This window comes from Macrobrachium nipponense, chromosome 13 (genome assembly GCF_015104395.2).
Source record: "Macrobrachium nipponense isolate FS-2020 chromosome 13, ASM1510439v2, whole genome shotgun sequence".
Lineage (NCBI taxonomy): Eukaryota > Metazoa > Arthropoda > Malacostraca > Decapoda > Palaemonidae > Macrobrachium > Macrobrachium nipponense.
The window spans coordinates 102893748-102916814 of record NC_087206.1 but is presented as its reverse complement, the minus strand read 5'-3'; the positions used below and the strand labels follow the sequence as shown (position 1 = coordinate 102916814).

Sequence of the window (23067 nt, the reverse complement as noted above, 5' to 3'; positions counted from 1 at the left end):
CATTATAACACATGAGAGTACAGACTCAGGATAAAAGGACACTTTCTCTTGTCCTTAGCAAATGCTAAAACCCAGTTTACCTATGTCAAAACCCACAAGAAGTGGCTATGCACATATGCGCCATTATGTTGTTTACATACGACCAAACAAGGATCAAGAAGCCATTCCTTTCTGTTGGTCAATGCAGAATGATCCACCCAAATCCCATGTCTTTTGTCAGGGAAGTGAGACAGTTTTGAGAACTAAACAGCAACTACAAAAAATTGCTTTTTTCTACATCAAAACCTGCTTTTTGATAGCATAGTTGCTCTCTCGTCTTCAAGGAGCTTGACAAAGAAATTGACAGGTGACAAAAAGCTCTCAGTTTTAATTCCAACAACCCAGAAAACATTTTTGGTCCAGGGTCAAGCCACAAGTTCCATGACCCCAATCTTTATTCCAAATACCTATAGGTTTGGTAGCAAAGAACAAGAAACTAAGTGCGAACTTACAATTTTTTGAGTGAAGTTCTGTGGTGTTTGCTTAAGCATGCTGGGTATGGTTGCAGTATTGGCAAACCTTCCCCAGCTAAGTTGGCACACCCACCTATTAGGAAGACCTGTGGTTTGCCACTGTAGCGCCTATGGGTTAGGACTAACCATGCCACCTATCGATACACAGTGCAGCTGAATTTGTTCGAGCAATTTAATAGTGCTGCTAGGATGTTTGCTGTGACCTCTAGGTAAACCTTAAGTGCTTGAACTGGGCATAATGTTTTGTCTGCTAAATCTAGTTTACTTAGAGTAGGAGATTTCCCTCTTAAGGAATCTCATCCTTGGCCAAGAAAGACAGGCCAGAGAACCTTAATTCACGTTATTAGGTACCTAATCCAGGTCATTTTTGTTCACCCTTAAGGTTATATGCTATAGACAATATCTACTAGTCTAGCTAAATTATTCTCACTGAATCAATGTAGATTTGAGGATACTACCTTGGTAGTAAGCTATTACAGACATTGTTATCTGAAAGACTTATCTATATTATTAATAATAATAATTATGGAACATTTCTTAACATAAAACTTCTAAATAGAATGATGAATTCTTCAAAATAATTTGCACTGCTACAAATAACGATCAATCGTGAGAAGCACTGATGTGTACTGCCGAAAAAGCTGGTTTACGACTTCTCATGCACAATCAAACCATTGTTCTACAGTATAAACTAGAAAATTGTAACTGGAACTTAAAATTATGTACTTTAGCTTTCAACTTAGATGTTTCCATGATCCTCAGTAATGAAATCAAATGGAAAATCTCGGAGCTCTTTGTTTACAGACCAGAGAAAGGAATGGCTTCTTGGTCCGTATTTGGTCGTATGTAAACAATGTGATGGCGCATATGCACATAGCCACTTCTTCTTGTGGGTTTTGATGTAGATAAAATGGGTTTTAGTATTCACTGGGGATAAGAGAAAGTGTCCTCTTATCCTGGGTCTATTTATACTCTATCACTTATTGTAATGTTTATCATTAAGATGCAATACCCAGCCACAAGACCAGTTAATACATAATTCTTTGACATTTATCTGGTCACCACGGAGCTCTGGATAGACCACGGGAAGGGTTTTCCTTGTGGACAAGACAGCGACTACACTATCAAAAAGGTTTATTGGATGAACAGATCTACATAGCAGTAGAAATAAAAAGATGGCATTTCTGGTTTTTTGCATGCAAAACATATTTGTATAAGGATAGTTCTGCATATTCCTTTTCTGAGTTAATCATTTTCACTACTTTGAATGACTGGCACCTGTGATAAAATACTGATGTGTGATTGCATCCTGGTTATTTTATGAAAACATAATACTTTCAACACAATAAGCCACTACCCAGATTCATTTTAGTTCACTTACACAAGAATAAATCTTGTGTCCAAATGAAATTTGTAAATTGGACCTATGGCCTCTAAACCTTTTGTTTCACTTTTTCAGTACCCTTTAATCAGGAGCCTGAGAACTACAGATTTACCCCATTAGTGGTCAGATAACTAATTTTCTTCAGCCTTTTTTTATGGCATGATACATTACCTTCAATTTGACAAGTCATCCCTCCTGTTACAATAGCAAATCCAAGTCTTTCCATACTTAAATACAAATAAATAAAATGGCATATCTAAGTCTTTTCACACTTTACAATATAAATGGAGGTCATTTTTCCCATTATTGGTTTTCTTTGAGCCATTATTAACTGCTATTTGTACAGGTACAGAAACTTTATAAAAACATTATTGTAAACTAGTGACTTCAAAAGTATTCCTAGCAAATACCTAAACAACTAAAATTAGTATGGCTATTATAAAATAGCAATACTAATATAAACTTTTATAATGTTTACTTTTTAAATACTTACCTCTCTACTATAAGCTGTTTTTCTTGTGTCAGTTTGAACCGTCTACTGACCCATCCCTTTCAGGTGGTTTGAGCATTTATAGTTTTCCATTTAGGTTTTTCTTTGATCCACATGAGTGGTGAGGTGGGGGTGGGGGGGGATACATAACAGAGGTACGTAATTAGAAAACAAATTTTATTATAAAATTTTCTATTTCAAGTTGAATCTTACTTCTCTATTAGGATAGCTGATTCCTGCATTGAGCAAAGGAGATTGGAAAGGTGCAAAGACAAATTTAATAACCCTCAACAAAACTACAACATTCTGACAGGAATAATACACTACTTACCTAATGATTAGCATCCACCTCCACCTACTGGTACTGCTGCCAAGCGAGGACTAATTCATAATGTAGCAAGACCTTTAAACAATGCTGAAGGTTCTTACTAAGGATACCATTCACACTGATGTGAGCATGACACAGGGCCTTGTGCCTATGCCAGCTGAGCAAAAATGGTAAAAGAATGAAGGTCCTTGCCTAATATAACATAGGTACCTTCATACTCCCCAAAACTTGACAATTTCCTAACTGAATAGGAAAGGTTAGAGTACAGCTACCATAATTGTTCAGGATATTTGTTACCCAGCTGTAAAGAGGGGTGAAAGAACTCTGCACAATTCATATTGGATTTTAACATCTTGCAGCTAGTGTGAGGCCAATACAGAGTCACACTTCCACAGCGCCGGATTGACAACTTTCTACAGGGAAAGATTCTCAAGAAAACTAAAAGTGGTCACTACAGCTCACACATCACGAAATCTAGATTTCCATGTGCTTCTCTGACCACAGGCTTGAATAGACAAGACATGGCATTCTTTGATAAGGGTAAGTAAGGTTTCTTAGGGATGCAAAAAAGGTTGTTGACATTTTGGCCAACTTCCCTAGTCCTTTGCAAATGTATAGGGAGAGCTCTGACTAGACACAGGGAAGTTTCTTTCCCATCTGGTATCACAGAGGACAGACTGGGGATCACAAAATAGCAAGGCAGACGTCTGATGTGGCTTAAAGTCATTCTTGGCCATGAAAAGGAGCAGAGAAGAAAGGACATCCCCTTGATTAGTAAAGCGTATACTGCATGAGAAAGCCTGAAGTTTAATAGTACTCTTTTTACCCTTGCCAAGGCTAACAAAAAAAATCTTCACTGTCAAATCCTTAAGTGTAGTTGTGCTCAAGGCCTCAAATGGGGGCATGCATAATTACTTAAAAACCACATCCAAATTCCAGACCAGGAATTTAGGAATCTCAGTTTGGAAGGAGTGGATGGCCTCCTTAATATCCATGTTCGACAAAATATCTAAGACAGTATGCCTCAATACAGAAGCTAACATGGATTGATACCCTATAATGGCAGGGACTGAAAGATGTCTGTTGTAGCATAACTAAAGTAAGAATTTAATTATGTTATTCACAGTGGTATGGGTCCAGGAAATCTGTCTAGCAGAGCACCAAGCTCTACATACTGCTTACTGTCTGATAAAGTGCATTAGTAGAGTCCTGCTGGAGTTGAGGATAGACCTGCATTTCTTTGACAACCCATTGCTTGTAAGAGATGGTAGTGAGTCTCCAAGCAGTCAGCTAAAGCATGGGGAAGTTTTGGTGAAACCTCATACCACCTGGCTGTTTGAGAAGACCTTTCCTTAGTGGAAGAAGCCTTGGGTAATCTACTAACAGAGGCAGGAGATCTGGGAACCATTCTCAATGTGGCCACCAAGGGGTCAGTAAAGTCATGCATGAATTCACAGCCACATGGAATTTTGCTTGCAACCTTTGTATGACAGCAATGGGGGGGTGGGGGGAGGCATTGCATCGACTGCCCATGCCTGAGGATCCTGAACTTGAGAACAGTACACTGGCACACAATTGTTGAAATGGTGGCAAATAGGTCTATTAGAGGAGTGCCCCTACAGCTTCCGCAGGTCGTAGCAGACTTGCAGATGCAAGGTCCATTCGGAAGACAGAATCTGGTCCTTCATGCTCAGTAGGTCTACCACAATGTCCATTTTTTTTGGCACAATCTGGAGTAATACAGGAGCTCCTTTTCCTTTGACCAAGTGAGAATGCAACTTGAAAGGCTGAACAAAGGTTTCGACTTTGTGCCTCCATGATTGTTCAGATGTACCAATGCATTTGAACTGTCTGAAAAGAGTACTTCCCTTCTGCCCAGTGCTAGATCCTCAAAGCAAAGCTAGTAGGGCCTTCTACACTGCCAAAATCTCTAATTGATTGATATGGAGTCCTTGTTCCTCTGCAGACCAAACCCTTGCTACATGCCTGTCTGCTGCAACTGCTCCTCAACCTCTTGATGATGCATTGGAACATAACGTGAGGCTTAAGCTCTTCATCTGGAGAGACAAGGAGTGTTACTCCTCGCAAAATGACAAAATTTTAATCAATTTGTATTTTTCATAGCTAACAAACTTGAGGTCTTAACAATAGGATAATCTTCTAGCAACAGCTGGATACCAGCCAAACAACAATCAGATTGTAAAGCAAGGAATCTGTGGCATCTGGCAACTCATACATTTACAAGGTGGAAGTTGGTCATTGATCAGGCTTGGAGCCTCATGACGTCTTTCTTCCAATCCAGGATATGAGAGGGGCAGCTAGAGGTGGGCAGTTGACGTTAAGCTCAGGTTTGTTAGCTATGAAAAGTACAGCTTGATTAAAAATTTGTCATTTGTTCATACATGGAACAAACCTCCGGTCTTGACAATAGGATAGACTTATACTTGGAGGGAGGTACCAGTACCCTGAACTGGCTGGGGCCTCAGCCCACCTACCCACCCTTTCTAAAAGATCAAATTCTAAAGAAGGGGGTAAGAGCCTATAAGAGAATAGATAAGCAAGTATCTAAAAACTTAGCCTGCTGGGATTAAACACAACGAGACATATCCAGATTCATTGCATTCATGGAAGGTAAAGAGAACTCTGTCTGTTCAAGCAATAAACCATTTAGGAAACCATTTAGGTCACAGGGGTTTGTTACCACTCCTCCCTCCCTTTGCCAGAGAGAGGAGTAAGTGCTATTGAGAAGCAGATTTGTCTATTGTATAGGAACAAACCAAATAACTGCAACCAGTATGGATGCTACACTCACTTGTATCAGACCAGTTCCAGTGTATGACGAGTCTATTCTTCAACCCGCCTATAGGAAGAAGAAAGGAAAAAATAGAAAAGAGACCAGCCAACTCATCTTAGGTAAGATACAAACTGTCCCACCAGAGGCAATGGATGAACTATACACCAAGTTAGGCAGCCACCACTGAACTCCAGCGAATCATTAGCCACAAACCCATTCAGGGAAGAAATTTTAAACGAGGCAAATCTGTCATCATGTACTGAGGGATTTTGAATCTTGGCTACAAATTCCTGGACAAATTCAAAGGCACAGACCCCCAACCCCTAGTGTGTTTAATGTTACAACTCAGGCTTTGAAACTCTCCAACTCTCTTCGAGAAAGCCAAGGCCAACAGGAAAACTGTCTTTAGAGACAGATTCCTGTCTGATGATCAACGTAGTGGCTCGAATGGAGCTCGAGTGAGACTACTCAGGACCAGAGTAGGACCAGAATAAGTTCCCACAGCAGAGGTTTGAGTTCTCTTGGTGAACAGGATTGTTCAAAGCTCCTGAACAACATCGAGATTCCCAGGATGAAGAGATGTCCATGCCCTCTCAGGTGCAGGATCAACCCCCAAGGCAACCCAGTAGCCTCTGACAGCCAAGACAAAAAGACCTTTCGTTTCAGAGAAAGATTAGAAAATTCACTATCTGCTGAACACAAGTTCTGAGTGGAGAGAAACCCTGTTGATGACACCAATCACAGTAAATGGCCCACTGGTAAACTGCTGGCAAAGACCTCCTGAGATAGCTGGATATCTTGCCTGCTGCTTTGCTAGAAAAGCCTCTTGCTCACAGGAGATAATTTACAGTCTCTAGCCGTGAAGCTACAGGGACCCTACCGATTGGCGGAACCTTTCCATGAGGCCGCCAAAGGAGGTTTGCCATAGGGGAATTTCTCTCGGAACCTCTTACAAAAGAGACAGAAGATTTTGTAATCACTCTACCTGTGACCACAGAGGTGCCACCAAGGTCATCCTGAGATTCCTGGAACTCATTACTCTGTTCAGAACCTGACAGATCAGGCAGAACAGAGGGAAGATGTACACCTCGAGACTGTCCCAAGGATGCTGTAGAGCATCCTCTGCCACAGCAAGAAGATCTAGGACCACCAAAAAGTAGGCATACAGCTTCCTGTTGAAGCGACTGATAAACATGTCTAACATGGGTCTTCCCAAAGGTGAAACAGCCTGTCCGCTACATCCTGATGCAGAGACCACTCCATACCTAGGACTTGACTCCAACGACTTAGCTTGTCTGCCACCACATTCCTAGCCGTGAGCTCCACCGAGTTGTCAGTCACCCACTGGTGCATCTCGACTGTCAACGAGTGGAGCTGGCGAGACACCAGCACCCTGTTTGTTCACCCCCACCATGGTGTTGTCTGACATCAGAATGACAGAGTGACCCTCCATCTTCTCTCAGAAATTCCGCAGACCTAGGAAAGCCACTTTCAACTCCAACAGTTTTCCTGTTGGCCTTCCTCGAAGAGCGTTGGAGAGCTTCATAGCTAGAGTTATAACGTTAAGCACACCAGGGGTTGGGGGTCTGTGGCCTTTGAATCTGTCCCAGAATTCACAGCTAAGATTCAAAATCCCTCGGTACATGATGACAGATTTGCCCCATTTAAAATTCCCTCCCTGAACAGGTTTGTGGGTAATGATCCGCAGGAGTTATTGCTTTGTCCTGTCAGTTCTGCACTGCTATCTAAAAAGGACTCATCACCTAAGGCCTATAGTCAGGAAGCCAGCCTCTAAAATTTTGGAAAATGGAGCCCTGAAATATAAACTTTTGTATCTCATATTTTTGTCCTCTGCACTGCATACACCCAAGGCCAGGTGATCCTCTAGAAGAGCACCCCAACCATCGATGGAAGCATCAGAGAACAGGAGTAAATCCACAAGGGGTGAATGTAGAGGGACTCCTACTGTAAGATTCTGGTCGTCCAACCACCACCGTAGATCTCTTCTCACCTCTTCTGATAGAGGTACTTGTTGCTGAGGGGAATCTCCCACTAGGGACCAGAACTCCTTCAGTCTCAAATGCCGAGAGACTGTGGAGTCAACCATGAGGGACCAGCTTCTTGAGAGATAACAAGATTCTGAGAAGAACCTGCCACAGACCTGAACTTCTGTAACCTCTGGTTTGATGGAGAAACTCTCAATGCTGCCGTATCTATAGTCATACCCAGGTAAAGAATCCTCTGTCTATGAAGCAGATTGGACTTCTCCAGGTTTACCACAATGACTAGGCTCTGACAAAACTGGAGAAGACAGTCCCTGTCCCCAATCAGCTTCTCTCTGGAACTCGCTAAGACAAGCAATCACTGAGGTATCCCAACAGGCGAATCCCTTGAACACGAGCCCACATCGAAGCTAAGGTAAAGACCCTTGTGAACACTTGAGGGGCTGTAGTCAAACCAAAGCAAAGGACCTTGAGCTGGAACACTTGCTCTCCAAGGCAGAAGCAAAGGAATCTCCTGGACGAATGGTGAACTGGAATCTGGAAATCAGCATCCTTCAAGTCTATCGACAGCATAAAGTTGTTCTCTCTTATGGCTGCCAAAACCGTACGGGGCTTCGGCATTCCAAACCTTGTCCTCCTGATGAAGTGGTTCAGCGTGGTAAGATCTATCACTGGTCTCCAATCACTTGCAGCCTTTGAAACCAGGAAAATTCAACTGTAAAACCCCGGTGAAGGACGATGCACTTCCTCCACCACATCCTTGTCCAACATCTTCACCACTTCCTCCTGGAGAGCTAAGTACTTCTTTGATTGGTAAGAGAGAGCTCTCTGTCGTGTATGAGTTTTTTGGTTGTAAGTCTTCTTGTGGTGTTGTTCGAAGGCTTTATCGGGAGTATACTGGTAGTGATACCTCGAGATACGAAATTAATCCGTTCCGAGGCGCCCTTCGTATCATGAGGTTTTCGTATCTTGGACCACATTTTACATGTAAAATGGCTAATCCGTTCCAAGCCCTCCAAAAACACCCCGGTAAATTACATTTCCAGGCCTACAACACATGTTCTAGGGTTACGACGCCGATCCAATGGAAGAAATATGACTCCAAAAAAGCAAAATACTGTACATACTTGAGTAATATTCAACTGCATGTAATGTTCACAACCCCCATTTCTTTTTGGGCTCAGCTCGTGTCGGCCTATGAAAGTATCCTTAATATCATTCTTTCTAGGTAAAATTAGCCTAAAATTACCAGAGAAAAACAAAATTAAGAAAATGTCAGTAAAACTGACTCGCTCACTCTTAAAAAGAAGTGTCGGTATGAAATAGGGGCGAGTGTGGAACACTACCACGAGACAGACACCAATTAGAACTTCCTTATCAAAATCCCCCCAAGAGAGAGCTGATACCAACGGGCGATGCAGCCCCTACTACTACTACTAGAGGACGCCACGGACAGCAGCGCCCCTAGCGGTCATCCTTAATTTTTAGCGCTAGCGTCAAGACGCAGTTTTTTCCTTGTGCTGTGCTATTTCGGGATTTATCCTTATAATCTACAATGGAACGCTCTGCAATTGCCACGGCTAAGTTAAGTAACTCATAAGTAATATTTTTCCACAATATTATCTTCCGGGTACCAGTATTTTCCTCTTAATAGGTCATATACGGTTCCCCGGTTGTCTCGTGGCGGCCATGCTGCCTCGTAAGAATTCCCGGTCCTCCATACTGGGACTTCTTATACTTATGGGCTTATTTTTTCACGTTCATTGTTTCACATGCAGAGTTTTTAAGCTAGGTTTTAGTTTAGGCCCTCTTACCATTCTCTTAGCTTGGTATTTAGGGCTATCATTATTTTATTCTGGCCCAGCATCCCGGCTCTTGCTCTACATCGGCTATCGCTGGCTCCGAGTAGGCTACTGTTTCTTGGAATAGTTGCCTCCTCCTGGGCTTCTTTCTCTTTTCCTAAAAGTGTCTCTTCCACCTTTCGATGTATTTTATTATTATTATTATTATTTAGGGTGTTAGGCTAGCCTAGGTGCTTGTTCCATGTATTGGTACAGCTTGGTTCACGTGGCCCTACCGCGGTTGTGGTGATCGCCTGGCCTAGGCTAGTAGTCACGTGTTCCATAGCACCTCACCCTGCCCTTCCCTCCCTCTCTGATGTAGGGGGAGGACTGGGGGACCCCTGGATTGTCATAACACCTCTTAGCCTTCTCTCTCATTCCGGAGGTGCCGGGAGGTTCCACCAGCAGGGGGTTTAGGGCGACCACTAGGAGGTACCGGGTCTCCATACGGGTAGTTGGTGAGGTGGGGAGGAGTAGGCCATCCCTTCCCCCCTTTCCTCGCTCCCGCCGTGTTTCACCGGGACCTCCTTCCCCCCCATACCCATTACTCAGCCACCTCCCTTACGATACGAAAGGAGCCTTCCGTCGCAGCCGGGGCTCCTTTGGTTATAGGTTATTGGCTCCACTAGCGGGTAGGGTGGGTACTATGGATGGTCGTTAGCTTGCCTACTATATCCTTATATCTCTCCCCCGCTACCGGAAGGGAGCTTACCCTTACCTACGCACTCTTCTAGTAGACGGGTGGAGAGAAGTTGGTTTTGATGTTATTACTGTACTATGTTAAGGATATATACCCTAATTTAAGATGTTTTACAATGAATTGTGTTTTTTATTATTATGTTATCACCATCCCCGCCATTTTACGTTGTGGTTTCCTTTACCACCACTCCTAGTTGGTTGATTTTTGTGCCTCCGCCACTGGCGGAGCCATAGACTCTTCCAACATGGTTACCACACGTATTTTGGTGGGGCTCTGGTTTCATCTAACTTTATCGCTCCGGCACCAGCGGAGCATATGTTAGACTGTAAGTATTACTCTGTACTCATGTACGTTTCTACTTACAGGCTACCAACTGTCAGGTCCTCGCTTGCAACGCGACGTTGCATGACCCCTGCGGACACGATGAGTGCAGGTCTCATGCCCCGTGTGCCACCCTCTTCAACGAGTTCATCGTTTGGCATCCCGAGGCCTGCACCATTTGCTACGACCTGGTCGGTCAGCTGGTTGATGGGGTAAGACCATTATGAAACTTGTTATCAATTTACTAACACTTTTAGTTCGTAAGTTTGTTAACCCTGTCCGCAATTGGTAGCTAATCCAGCCTTTCTTTCAGGCTAGCGGGGTGAGGGAAGTCGCCCTCGCCACTCTGAAAGCGTGGGTAGGCGGCTTTGGGAAGAACGCCGCCAAGGGCCAGCCCTACATTCTGGATAAAAAAGCTGGCCATCCAGATCTTCCCTGCGGGCAAGTCGACGGGCTACGTCGATCCCTTGTCCGCCGCCCCCGTAATAGCCGCCATCCAGCAAGACCTTCAGCAGTCGTTGGGGCTCGTAGCCGCCCAGGAGCCGGTCCCGGACGTCGCCGGCCTGGATCTGAACATCGAGCCGATGGCGGTAGTGAGTGAGGGTTTGTTGGTTGAGGTAGGTTTGTCGGGCGCCCAAGGTCTTTCCTTGGACGCTCCTGGATCTTCTCCTGTCCCTTCTTCTTCCGCATCTTTCCAAGGCTTTCCGGGATCTGAGATCCCTAGCCGCACTCCCGCTCTCTCTGTACCTCCCAAGGAGAAGGGAAAGAGAACCGAAGACTCTGTCTAAGTCGACTTCTAGAAAGTCGTCTTCGTCTTGCTTCGGCTAGGAAGTCATCGACCTTTCTTACTTACGCCGACGCGGTGAAGGCAAAGCCAAGCTCTTCCCAGTCGAAGAGTTCTAGAGGCAAGGCTTCGAAGGAGAAAGCTCGCGCTACCTCCGAGTCGTTGCCTTCTCCCGCCTCTGTTTGCCTCCTCTCCGGCTATGCGGCAGGGGTAGCAAGCACCAGCTCCTGCGTTCCTTCTCCTGTCACCAGGAATGATGGAGCAGGTAGGAGTGATGGTGGGTTCTCAAATCTCAGCTTGGGGAACCCGCTTTGAGCAGATGTTCGCACAATTGTCGAGCACTCTGTCTCAAACTGGACAGACCGTCCAAGAACTTTCGAACAGAGTAAGAGAGACTGAGGATCGGATGTCTGGGCTATCCCAGGCTCCTCCCCCAGTATCCCCTGCTTCTAGCACGGATCATCCAACTCCCGTCTTACGACTCTCTGCCAGGCTTTCTCTATGGAGAATCCATGGAGAGTAGCGGCCTACGCTCCCTTTAAGGACGGGATGATTTCGATCCCGGAGTTTGGCACTCGAAGGATTGAGGACTTCGAGTTCTATCCTCCGGGTCTGTCTCAGCCTTTCTCGGGTATGCTAGGCTAACACCAACGGCTTCTTACAAGGGAGGACAAGATCTCGAAGGAGTCTGTCCTCTACAGTAGAGACCACGCCCAACGGGAATGGGTTCACTGCCTTGAGGACTGGGAGTGCACGAATACTAAACTCCAGGCCTATAAGAGCCCATTCACTATTTTCGCCACGGAAGAGGAGGTCTCTCTTCCGTTTGCCACGAAATTGGTGGAGAAGGCTCTTCAGGCAGTCCTCAAGGATGACCCGCCCCTTCGCAGTTGAGAGAGTCGGAGTCCACTTCTCCACTCTTTCCCGCCTTCGGAGAGTTATGGGAAAACCTGCCTGCTACTTTCACGCAGGGTAAACTCAAGCCGGACTGCGCTATGGACCAGTTCGGTGAGAAGTTGCCTAGGCTGCCGGACTCTCCCTAATCCAGGCAGAGTTCGATGCGCGGACTAGGTTTGGCAGGTCCCTTAACTCTATCATAATCACGGAAATGGCTGCACTGTCTTATGCGAACGAACCGCTATTTAAGATCTTAGCGAAATCACAATTTCACACAAGGTTCTGCTAGACGCTTTTGACTTCTTCCAAGCCAGGAAGAACTGTCGGAAGCATGTTCTTCAAGAGTGTACTATCAGGCATGAGCCTAATAGACTCTTATCTGCCAGCATGTGGGGTAGCAGGATCTCTTCCCAGAGTCAGCAGTGAACGAAGTTCATCACGAAGCTGCTAGACTCAACCAGAGCCTTAGAGCTAGGTGGGGCATTTCCTCTAAGAGGAAACAGGAATCCGTCCCTACTGCTGGCAAGAAACCAAAGAAGGCTGGTAAGAGATTCCAGCCATACAAAAAACTCCAGCCTCAGCAGCAGTTTGTGCAGGCGTCCCAGTCACTCAACAAGGACAACCTGCTACAGCTAAACAAACTCACCGTTCCTCCTGGTGCCCCAGCAATCCCAGCCTTCGACCTCCTATGCCATCTCGCCTGCCTTTAACCCTGCTTATGAGGTTCAAGGCTACTCTCAATCGAGGGGTAGGGCGAGAGGTTACTTTCGTCACCGTGGCGCAGGAAGGGGCGCAAGGAGTAACAGTTCAGAGGAGGGCGTGGTGGCCAACCCGCCCATCAGCAATGAGGCTCTCCAGGTAGGAGGGAGGCTGTTCCTCTTCCGCCACAGGTGGGGGTTCAGCAGTTGGGCACAGAGCATAGTGTCCCAAGGGATTAGGCTGGAGCTGGATCCAAGATCCTCCTCCAATCAATCATTCCATCAGCTACCGTCAGAGGAATTGATGATTACGCGGAAGAACTCCTTCAGAAAGGAGCTATTGCGAGAGTCAAGCATCTAAAATTTCAAGGTCGCTTATTCAGCGTTCCAAAGAAAGGCTCAACAAAAAGAAGGGTAATCTTAGACTTGTCAAAGCTAAACTCTTTCATTCGCTGCGACAAGTTCAAGATGCTTACCCTCTCGCAAGTAAGGACCTTACTGCCGCGTGGAGCCGTCACCTGCTCCATCGATCTTACAGACGCATACTCAATCTATACCCTATAGCCAGGCACTTCCGCCCATTCCTAGGATTCAGGCTAGGAAATCAGACATTCTCATTCAAAGTGATGCCCTTCGGTCTGAATGTAGCCCCCAGGGTATTCACAAAGATAGCAGAAGTGGTTGTACAACAATTGAGAGCTCAGGGAATCATGGTAGCGGCATACCTCGACGATGGTTAATCTGGGCACCAACAGTCGAGGAATGTCTCAAAGCTACCAAAAAGGTAGTTCACTTTCTGGAACATCTGGGGTTCCAGATAAACAAACGAAATCCAGACTTGTTCCGGAATCTCGTTTTCAGTGGCTGGGAATCCAGTGATTTGTCCTCCCACAATCTATCAATTCCAGTAGCCAAACGGAAGGAAATAGCAAAATCTGTCAAGCAATTTCTCAAAGTGCAAACAAACGTCAAGAAGAAACCAGGAGAGAATCCTAGGGTCTCTTCAGTTTGCTTCAGTAACAGATATCCTTCTGAAAGCAAGGCTGAAAGATATAAATCGAATTTGGCGGTCAAGAGCAAAACTCCAAATATCGAGACAAGTTGTCAGTAATCCCACAGATCCTCCGCAACCAACTACGGCCTTGGTCAAAAGTAAAGACTTAGCCAAGAAAGTACCCCTTCAAATATCCCCTCCCAGTGTTAACCATTCACACGGATGCATCCTGTCCGGGTGGGGGGGATACTCTCAGTTCAAACAGGTTCAGGGGACTTGGTCAGTTCAATTTCGCCAGCTCCACATAAACGTGTTGGAAGCAATGGCAGTATTTCTTACTCTGAAGAGACTGCTTCCCCCGAAGCAGTCTCATCTAAGGCTAGTTTTGGACAGTGCAGTGGTAGTTCATTGCATCAACAGAGGAGGGTCCAAATCCAAGCATGTGAATCATGTCATGATAGCCATCTTTGCATTAGCAAACAAAAAAACACAAATGGCATCTGTCTGCCACTCACCTGGCAGGAGTAAGGAATGTGATAGCAGACGCCCTGTTCCCGGTCAGTTCCTCTGGAATCAGAGTGGTCTCTGGACGACGGGTCATTCCAGTGGGTAAGCCGGAGAGTCCCAGGTCTCCAAGTGGATCTCTTCGCCTCACAAGCGAACCACAAGCTCCCTTGCTATGTGGCCCCCAACCTGGACCCTCTGGCTTATGCCACGGACGCCCTGTCGTTGGATTGGAATCAGTGGAGGAGAATTTACATTTTTCCTCCAGTGAATCTTCTCCTGAAGGTCCTAGACAAACTAAGGTCTTTCAGAGGGATAGTAGCTCTGATTGCACCGGACTGGCCCAAGAGCAACTGGTATCCACTTCTCTTGGAATTGGGTCTCCGACCTCAACGGATCCCAATCCCAAACTATCACAATCAGTACAAATGAGGACTGTGTTTCGCTTCCTCAGGAACTCTCCAGACCCTAACTTTATGGACTTCATGAAGTTTGCGGCTAATAAAGATGCTAACATTGATACAGAATATTCTCTTCCTGGAATCAGATAAGAGGGAGTCAACCATCAGACAATATGACTCAGCTGTTAAGAAATTAGCATCTTTCTTGAGAGAATCGAACACTACAACCATGACAGTTAAACCTGGCTATATCCTTTTTGCAGATCCTTGTTTGAAAAAGGTTTAGCAGCTAGCACGATTACCACTCACAAGTCGGCTTTGAAGAAAATCTTTCAAGTAGGTTTTCAGATAGATTTTAACTGAACCTTATTTCACATCTATCCCTAAAGCCTGTGCCTAGACTAGACCTTCTCAGAGGCCTACTACAGTTCATGTTCTTGAATGATGTCCTCAAACTAGCTTCAGATACTGACAACTCATCTTGTACATTCATAATGCTCCTGAGGAAGACTCTATTCTTATTAAGCCTAGCCTCAGGAGCAAGAATTTCAGAACTGTCGGCTCTATCCAGAGATGCGGGTCATGTGGAATTTCTCCCATCAGGAGAAGTTCTACTTGCTCCGGATCGTAGCTTTTTAGCCAAAAAATGAAGATCCTCTTGCAAGGTGGGCTCCTTGGAAGGTTATCCCACTTCCACAGGATCCTTCTCTCTGCCCAGTATCAACCCTTAGAGCCTTTTTATCTCGTACTTCTTCTAGATCCTCGGGTGCTCTCTTCATGAGAGAAAAAGGTGGTACTTTGTCAGTTAAAGGTATTAGGCAACAAATCCTTTACTTCATTAAACAAGCCAACCCTGAGTCATTCCCAAGAGCTCATGATATCAGGGGAGTAGCCACCTCTATTAACTATTTCCAACATATGAACTTTGAGGATCTTAAGAAGTATACTGGATGGAAATCCCCGACAGTCTTTAAACGGCATTATTTAAAGTCCTTGGAATCTTTAAAGTTTTCAGCAGTAGCAGCGGGAAACATAGTTTCCCCTGATACTGCTTAGTAGTTGTAGTATTGATCCAGGTCTCCTTTCTACCTACTTCAACCAACATGCCTCAACCTATCACCAGGCTACTCATCATTATAGCCTTAGCCGTTGTGTATTATAGTGGTTTGTCCCTTATTTTTTTTGCTAGGGACAACCACATTGGTACGATATGTACTCCATGGTCCTAACCTTATTTTATGCTAGGTTAGGCCACAATATGTTTGTATAAATTTCCATTTAACTTGTGATAACTTCAGTCACAATGTGTTTGTATATATTTGAATTACTTGTTTTATTTGTATTAATGATGGAATTGAGTGTACCTACCCTTATTTTTATGCTAGGGTAGGACACATGTATGTATATAATTGTACCTATATATTCTAATTAAGTAAATTCAGCTATTTCTTTGTTTACATGCATATTATATTATTGTTACTACCTTTTAAGTACTTTAAGTTTACTAACATTCTGTTATTGTTTACCATAGTTGGTTTAAGTACTTATTTGTATGCTGTATTTATTTACTTATATTATATCCATCATTTTAACAGGTTTTTCATTTTTTCCTTTTCCATCTTGTCTGTTTCTCTGGTACTCTTTCATAGCCGACACGAGCTGAGCCCAGAAAAGGGATTTTGACGAAGGAAAAATCTATTTCTGGGTGATTGGCTCGTGTTCGCCCTATGAAACCATCCCCCTTTTTATGGTTTGTTTTTTTCCCCCCTTGCAGGACAAGATGTATTTATGTTTTTATTAAGGATGACGCTAGGGGCGCTGCTGTCCGTGGCGTCCTCTAGTAGTAGTAGTAGGGGCTGCATCGCCCCCGTTGGTATCAGCTCTCTCTTGGGGGGATTTTGATAAGGAAGTTATAATTGGTGTCGTCTCGTGGTAGTGTTCCACAGCTCGCCCCTATTTCATACCGACACTTCTTTTAAGAGTGAGCGATGTCAGTTTTACTGACATTTTCTAATTTTGTTTTTCTCTGGGTAATTTTAGGCTAATTTTACCTAGAAAGAATGATATTAAGGATACTTTCATAGGGCGACACGAGCCAATCACCCAGAATAGATTTTTCCTTCGTCAAAATCCCTTTTTTTTTAACTGCATATTAGGACTTTAGCATAAGTCCCTTAGCAATAAGCCTAGCCTATGTTAGCTGTTGCTACTGTAGCCTAGTCTATGATTCTGACATCTAAACCTAAGAAGCTAAAAACTTAGAATATGCCAATAAAATGTATAAATAATCAGTATATACTTATTTCAAATAATTATTAATTAATCATTAACTATAATACACAAACAAACAAACAAAAAAAACTTTCCAATCGATTGTTTACATTCAGCTCTTACGAGTACCGAACGAACGCCAAACAATCGCTTTTCCTAGGACACAGTAAGCCATAAATTTTCATTAGTATCTCTCTTCAACTAATGAAACTACCAAACAGTATATGTAATAACCATTAATTTCTATTCTTTATTCTATCTTTACCTAATGGAGATACCGAGTTACTGACAGCTATAATGAAACACATACGTAACGTAATATTAAAACAGAAGAATTCTAAAAAATATGTATTTCTTGGCTTCGATAATATCAGTCTGATTTATTTTATATTTTATGATATCTAATTCACAATTTTATTAAATGTATTGCATGTACTAATTTCAAAAAATTATTAAGTAACCATTAACTATAATAAACAAACAATAAAAAGGCTTCCAAACTTCTGTTTACATCCAGCACTTACGAGTATCGAACGATCGCCAAGCAATCACTTTTCCTAGTACACAGTAAGCCATAAATTTTCATTATGTCTCTTCAACTACTGAAACTACCAAACAGTATAATAACCATTCATTTCTATTCTTTATTCTATCTTTACCTAATGTTTTTTTTTTTTTTTATTAAATGTATTGCATGAATAAGTTTTTCAATTTACAGCATCCTTTTACCAATAGAATACTTAAAGCACAAGGTGTAGATGCTGACCTATAGGAGAGCAGGATCTTATGGGGTGACTAGCATCAGGAACCAATGGGAGAGCGGGAGGATGGTTGCAAGTTTACTCAGCGCGGGAGTTTTAAAATTGTTCTCGGTGGTCCGGGCAAATCTCAGGACTTTACAGCAACAACCTTTCGTAACTTGAGCAATTTTCGTATGTAGAGCTGTAAAATTTTTCATATTTGCTTTCATATCTCGAGTTTTTCGTAAGTTGAGCCTTTCGTATGTCGAGGTACCAATGTATTGGAGAATGCGAACATATGGGCAGACATTTGTGTAAAGAAAGCTAGATTAGGCTAAGGTAAAATTCAAACTGGTAGCAGTGCATGGTTGATCAAAGATGCCTGGATCCGACAGTGAACAAAGAGAGACTAGATGGAGAAGGGAATGTCCAAGATTTAGTGGGATACAAGAAGAGTACAAAGAATGGAAAGGTCAAGTCGAAGATTGGCTATTGTTGTTTGGAGAAGATACAAAATACTCGGCAATAGAGATAAGAATGAGCTTAAAAGGGAAAGCCCGAGAACTAGCAGAAGGATTAGATAGAGATAAACTTACATGTACAGAGGGGCCAAAGATAATCCTAGACAAACAATATAAAGCCTATCTAAAAGACACAATAATGGAGAATTACAGTAGAATAAGAAACTATTTTCAAATGAGAAGAGAATCGAGTGAAAAGCTAATGGACTTTTTAATTAGGTACGAGAAGGCAACATCCAAGTGTGACAAAGCAATGGGGAAAAGCACGTTTGAAGGGGAAGTCAAGGGTTATCATGTATTTGAGGCAAGCAAATCCCACGGAAAATCAAAAACAAATGGTATTATTGGCTTGTGGGCAAGAAAAGTTAAAGTACGAAACAGTGTTACAAACAATGAAAAGACTATTTGAGGGATTAGGGACTAAAGAGGAACAGGAATGGTGGAGGTCAGAAGGCAATGCAAGTTCTAGGAGAGGGAGGGAAATCCAGAGATATCGGGGAAGATGGAACCGAGGTAGGGATGGAAGAATCCTATAAACAAAGAAGGGAAAGTGACAGTATGAGCAATATGCAGCTCAGAATGGCATTGGGCTAGGGATTGTCCTCAGAATTTTCATAATAGGAAGAAAACTGAAACAAAACAAGATGAAAGTAAGCAGAAAACAGAAACTGGGACAGAAGAAGAAGTTTATGTAGGAGAAGTTAACAAAATAGAGGAAGAGTCATGTGAGGTGGTCGATGCAATTTTAGACACAGGGTGTAAATCGACAGTTTGCGGGGAATTGTGACTAGCACACATTTTCATGGATTTGAGTCGGGAAGAGTTAATGAGAATGAGGGATAGTAGGATATTAAAAAACAAGAAATTTTATGTGAAGACAGAAATTCTGCAGGGTGATATACCCTGGCTAATAGGTAAGCAAACCATGAACAAAATGGGTATGACCATAAATTTGAAAGAAAATTGTGTCATAATAGAAGTATTAGGGGTAATAAAGGTAAATATAAGAGAAGACAAACAGGATCATTCAAGAGTACCTATAAGTAGGAGGAAGGTAGAAGAATTATTACTGGAGGGTTGGAAGGGAAAGAGTCTGAGGGAAATTAAGAACACAATGAAAAAATTACATTTACAGTTTAGTCATGGAAGTGGAGATAAAATATGGAAGCTAACAGCGGAAGCACAATGGAGTAATGTGTTAATAGAGAAAGAAAAGGAGGAAATAAAAAAGTTACTAATGGACCTGATTGGAAATTGTGAGATATGTGAAAGATACAAAAGAAATCCAGCTAAACCAGTAGTAGGCTTTTCTTGGAGAAAATCGTTTAATTAAGCTGTGGCATTGGATGTGGACGAGATAGAAGAGAGAAAGTTCTTGGTAATGGTGGATATGGCAACGAGGTATTGTCAGGCTTGTTAGATAAAAGATAAGAAACCAGAAACTATAATAAAGACACTTTTTGATGGATGGTTTGCTATGTTTGGAGCACCCTCCAAAATATTTTCAGACAATGGGGGAGAATTTCAAAATGAAAAAGTAAGGAGGATGGCAGAAAGATGGAATATTAAGGCATTAGCCACAACATCAGAATTTCCATGGAGCAATGGATTATGTGAAAAGACTGTAGGCATGATCAAGGGAAGTGTAAGAAAGATGATGGAGGATGAGGAAGTAGATTGGTCCATAGCAGTGAAATGGGTAGTGAGTGCTAAGAACTGCTTAATGAATAAGGGAGGTTTCTCTCCTAACCAATTTGTATTTGGAAAAAACCCTTCACTGCCTAACCTAATGGGAGAAGATAGTTCAAGTCCTGCAAGCAGAGAGAAAGTGATGGAAGAGGGTATGGTAAGGGACACACTGAATGCAATGCACATGGCCAGAGAAGTGTTTATAAAAAATGAGTCATGCAATAAAATAGGAATAGCAATTATTCAAAAACATCAGAGAACATAAATTTGAAGAAGCAGTGGTAGGAGATGAGGTAGTCTATGAGGGAAAATTAAAATGAATAGAGAGGACCTGCTTAGGCAGTGGGAGTATCAGGGAAAACAATAGTAGTTAAACATGGGGATTCTTTGAGAGAAGTAGCTAGGATACATGTGGCCCAAATGAAGGGAATGCAGATTGGCAGGAAGGAGAGGAGATAATAGTGGGCGGGAGAAGGAACGCAGACACAGAAGAGGGTATAGAAAGAGATGTGGTAGAGGAAAATGGAAGATGACGGGGAAAATGAGTTAATAGAAGGTGAGTTAATAGAAGAGATATCAAAATTCAAAAAGGGAAATAGAGTTAGAGCTATAAACAACAATACAGGACAAGTAGAAGAATGGACTATATTAAGTCTTGCAGGAAGTGTAATGAAAGCTAAAGAAAAAGAACTTCAAAGTTGGAGAAAAAACCAGTATATGAGAAGGTAAATTATGTTGGACAAAAAGACACTCCCACATGCAATGCTGAAATTTTAACATTTTGTCTGACCATAATAAAAGTGAAAGATTGGAACGGTTATACACTGGATGTCAAAACTGCATATTTACAAGGTGACGAGATACAAAAAAAAGTATATTCAAAGCCACCCAGGGAAGATGGTTGGAGTGGATTATGGAAGTTGAAGAAAACTGTGTATGGGCTCAAGGATGCAGCAAAAGCATGGTATTGTAAAGTGGTGAAAGTAGTGGAGGAGCTTAAAGGTGAGAGAAGTAGACTAGAACCTAATAAATTCTTTTGGAAAAAGGACAATAAATTGAATGGTATTTTCTGTACACACATAGATGATTTTTGCTACGGAGGAACTGAAGGATTCTTAATGGAAACAATTGGGAAATTGAAAGGGAAATTGCAAGTAAGAGAACAAGAAAGTAAAAGGTTTAAGTATATAGGAGTAGTAATAGAGCAGAAGGAGAATAGACTTTCCCTTAATCAGTGGCAGTATATAAATTCTATAAGGGAACCAGAAGCTAGAAGATATACGGGTAATAGAGTGTTAGAACAAAAGGAGTTAACCGAGTATAGATCAGTGGTAGGACAGTTGAATTGGGTATCGCTACATACCATGCCAGAAATATCGTACAATGTTAGTGAATTAAGTAAAGCATTTAAAGAAGGAACGACTCAGGATATGAAGAAGCTTATTAAAAATGTGAGGAAAAACTAAAAACATGATGGGCGAAGTTACAATAAGTGAGATGGAAGAAGAAAAGATTTATTGGGAAGCCTATGCAGATGCTTCATTTAGAAACTTAGAAGATGGCCATACTCAACTGGGTTATATTATATCCTTGACAGATGGGAAGAGGAAAAGTCCCATATGGTGGAAGTCCAGGAAATCCAGGAGAGTGGTAAAATCCACCGTTGAAGCTGAAGCCCTGATTGTTGGGGAGGCTATAGAAGGATTGATATATTCCAAGCAGTTGTGGGAAGAGGTAGTAGGAGGGAAAAATTTAGAAGCGTTGGTTAATACTGATAGTAAAACACTAATGACTGCCATCAAATCAAGTACTGGTGTAAGTAGTAAGAGATTAAAAATAGATATTGCAGCAATAAGGGAAACCACAAAATCTGGGGAAATAAATGAGGAGAGATGGATAAAAGGAGAGGATCTTTATGTAGAGTGTAAAGAGTTGGATGATGAAGGAAATCAGAGGGGACTAGGTTAGGAAGGAAGCAGTCGGAGGGGAGGGAGAAAGATAAGTGTGATTATATGTTATATATCAATTTAATCAATTATTTCATTTTAATTGTTATTGTTATTTTCTGCATTGTCGAAATATGGTGGATGTCCTATGTATGGACAGCATAAGGTTGATTTTAGAAGGTGTCTAATCAAGTATTTAAGTTGTGTTGTGATGTCATAGGATGTGACGTCATAGAAGACAAGATGGTGACAGCGTCTGTTGGATTTAAACAATAACACGGGGAGAGAGAGACACGTGCGTGTGCTGTTTGGTTGGAAAGAGAGAGCTCTCTGTCGAGTATGAGTTTTTGGGTTGTAAGTCTTCTTGTGGTGTTGTTCGAAGGTTTTATCAGGAGTATACTGGTATCGGAGAATGCATACAGGTGGGTAGATTGTACATTTGTGTAAAGAAAGCTAGATTAGGCTAGGGTAAAATTCAAATACAGATGTGAGGGGAGAGTTGATGGGTGGATGTCAGATGCAAAAGCAAGTAGTAAATGGAATTGAAAAGGATAGCGATAGCATGTGTCAATAAGGCATTTAGTTCCGCAGAGCAAAAATATTCTACTATTGAGAGAGAATTGACTGCACTGTGATTTGTGTGAAAGCTTTACGACCGTTCCTGTATGGTGTGAGGTTTGTGGTACGTACAGACCATCAACCTCTAGTGTATCTGCAGAAAATTGTGTGAACTATAGAGGATTTGAGTGATTTTTGTTTTGTAGTGAAATATATCCCAGATAAAATAATGTTATTGCATACATGATGGGTAGACTACCTGGGGAAGGGAAAGAAGATGAAATGAAAGACATAAGCCCAGAGTATCTGCCAAGAGGATATTGGTAGTAGCATGTGAGAGCAAAGGGGGTGGTGACTCAATGTTTGAAAGTGTGTGGTATGGACTGAAGGATTTGATATAAGAAGGCTTGAAGGTACAGGTTGCTGACAGTGTGAATGAACTGAGGTTAGAGGTAATTGAAGAAGTCTGCTAAAGGCCTAGATGTTAGGAAGCATCAAATGTGGAACGGTATCAGAAGAGTCTACGAGTTATGATGTGTCCTGGAGGAGCGCCATTTCAGGTGGTTTTGATGGCAGCGAGTAAGAAGCATAAGATGACTGTGTCCATACACATTGGAGGTGAGAAACCTGTAGTGTATTGGCATGAGAGTGAAAGACAGGGAGCAAGAATTGCATTTGCAGTGTTTGAGTG

The 23067-nt window shown here is 42.5% G+C and overlaps 1 protein-coding gene across 1 annotated transcript in view; it reads right to left on the bottom strand.

The window, feature by feature from the left end:
• The window catches only part of LOC135225411 (G patch domain-containing protein 1-like), a gene marked incomplete in the record, with an annotated part of 225305 nt that overhangs the window by 1286 nt on the left and 200952 nt on the right, over positions 1 to 23067 (bottom strand).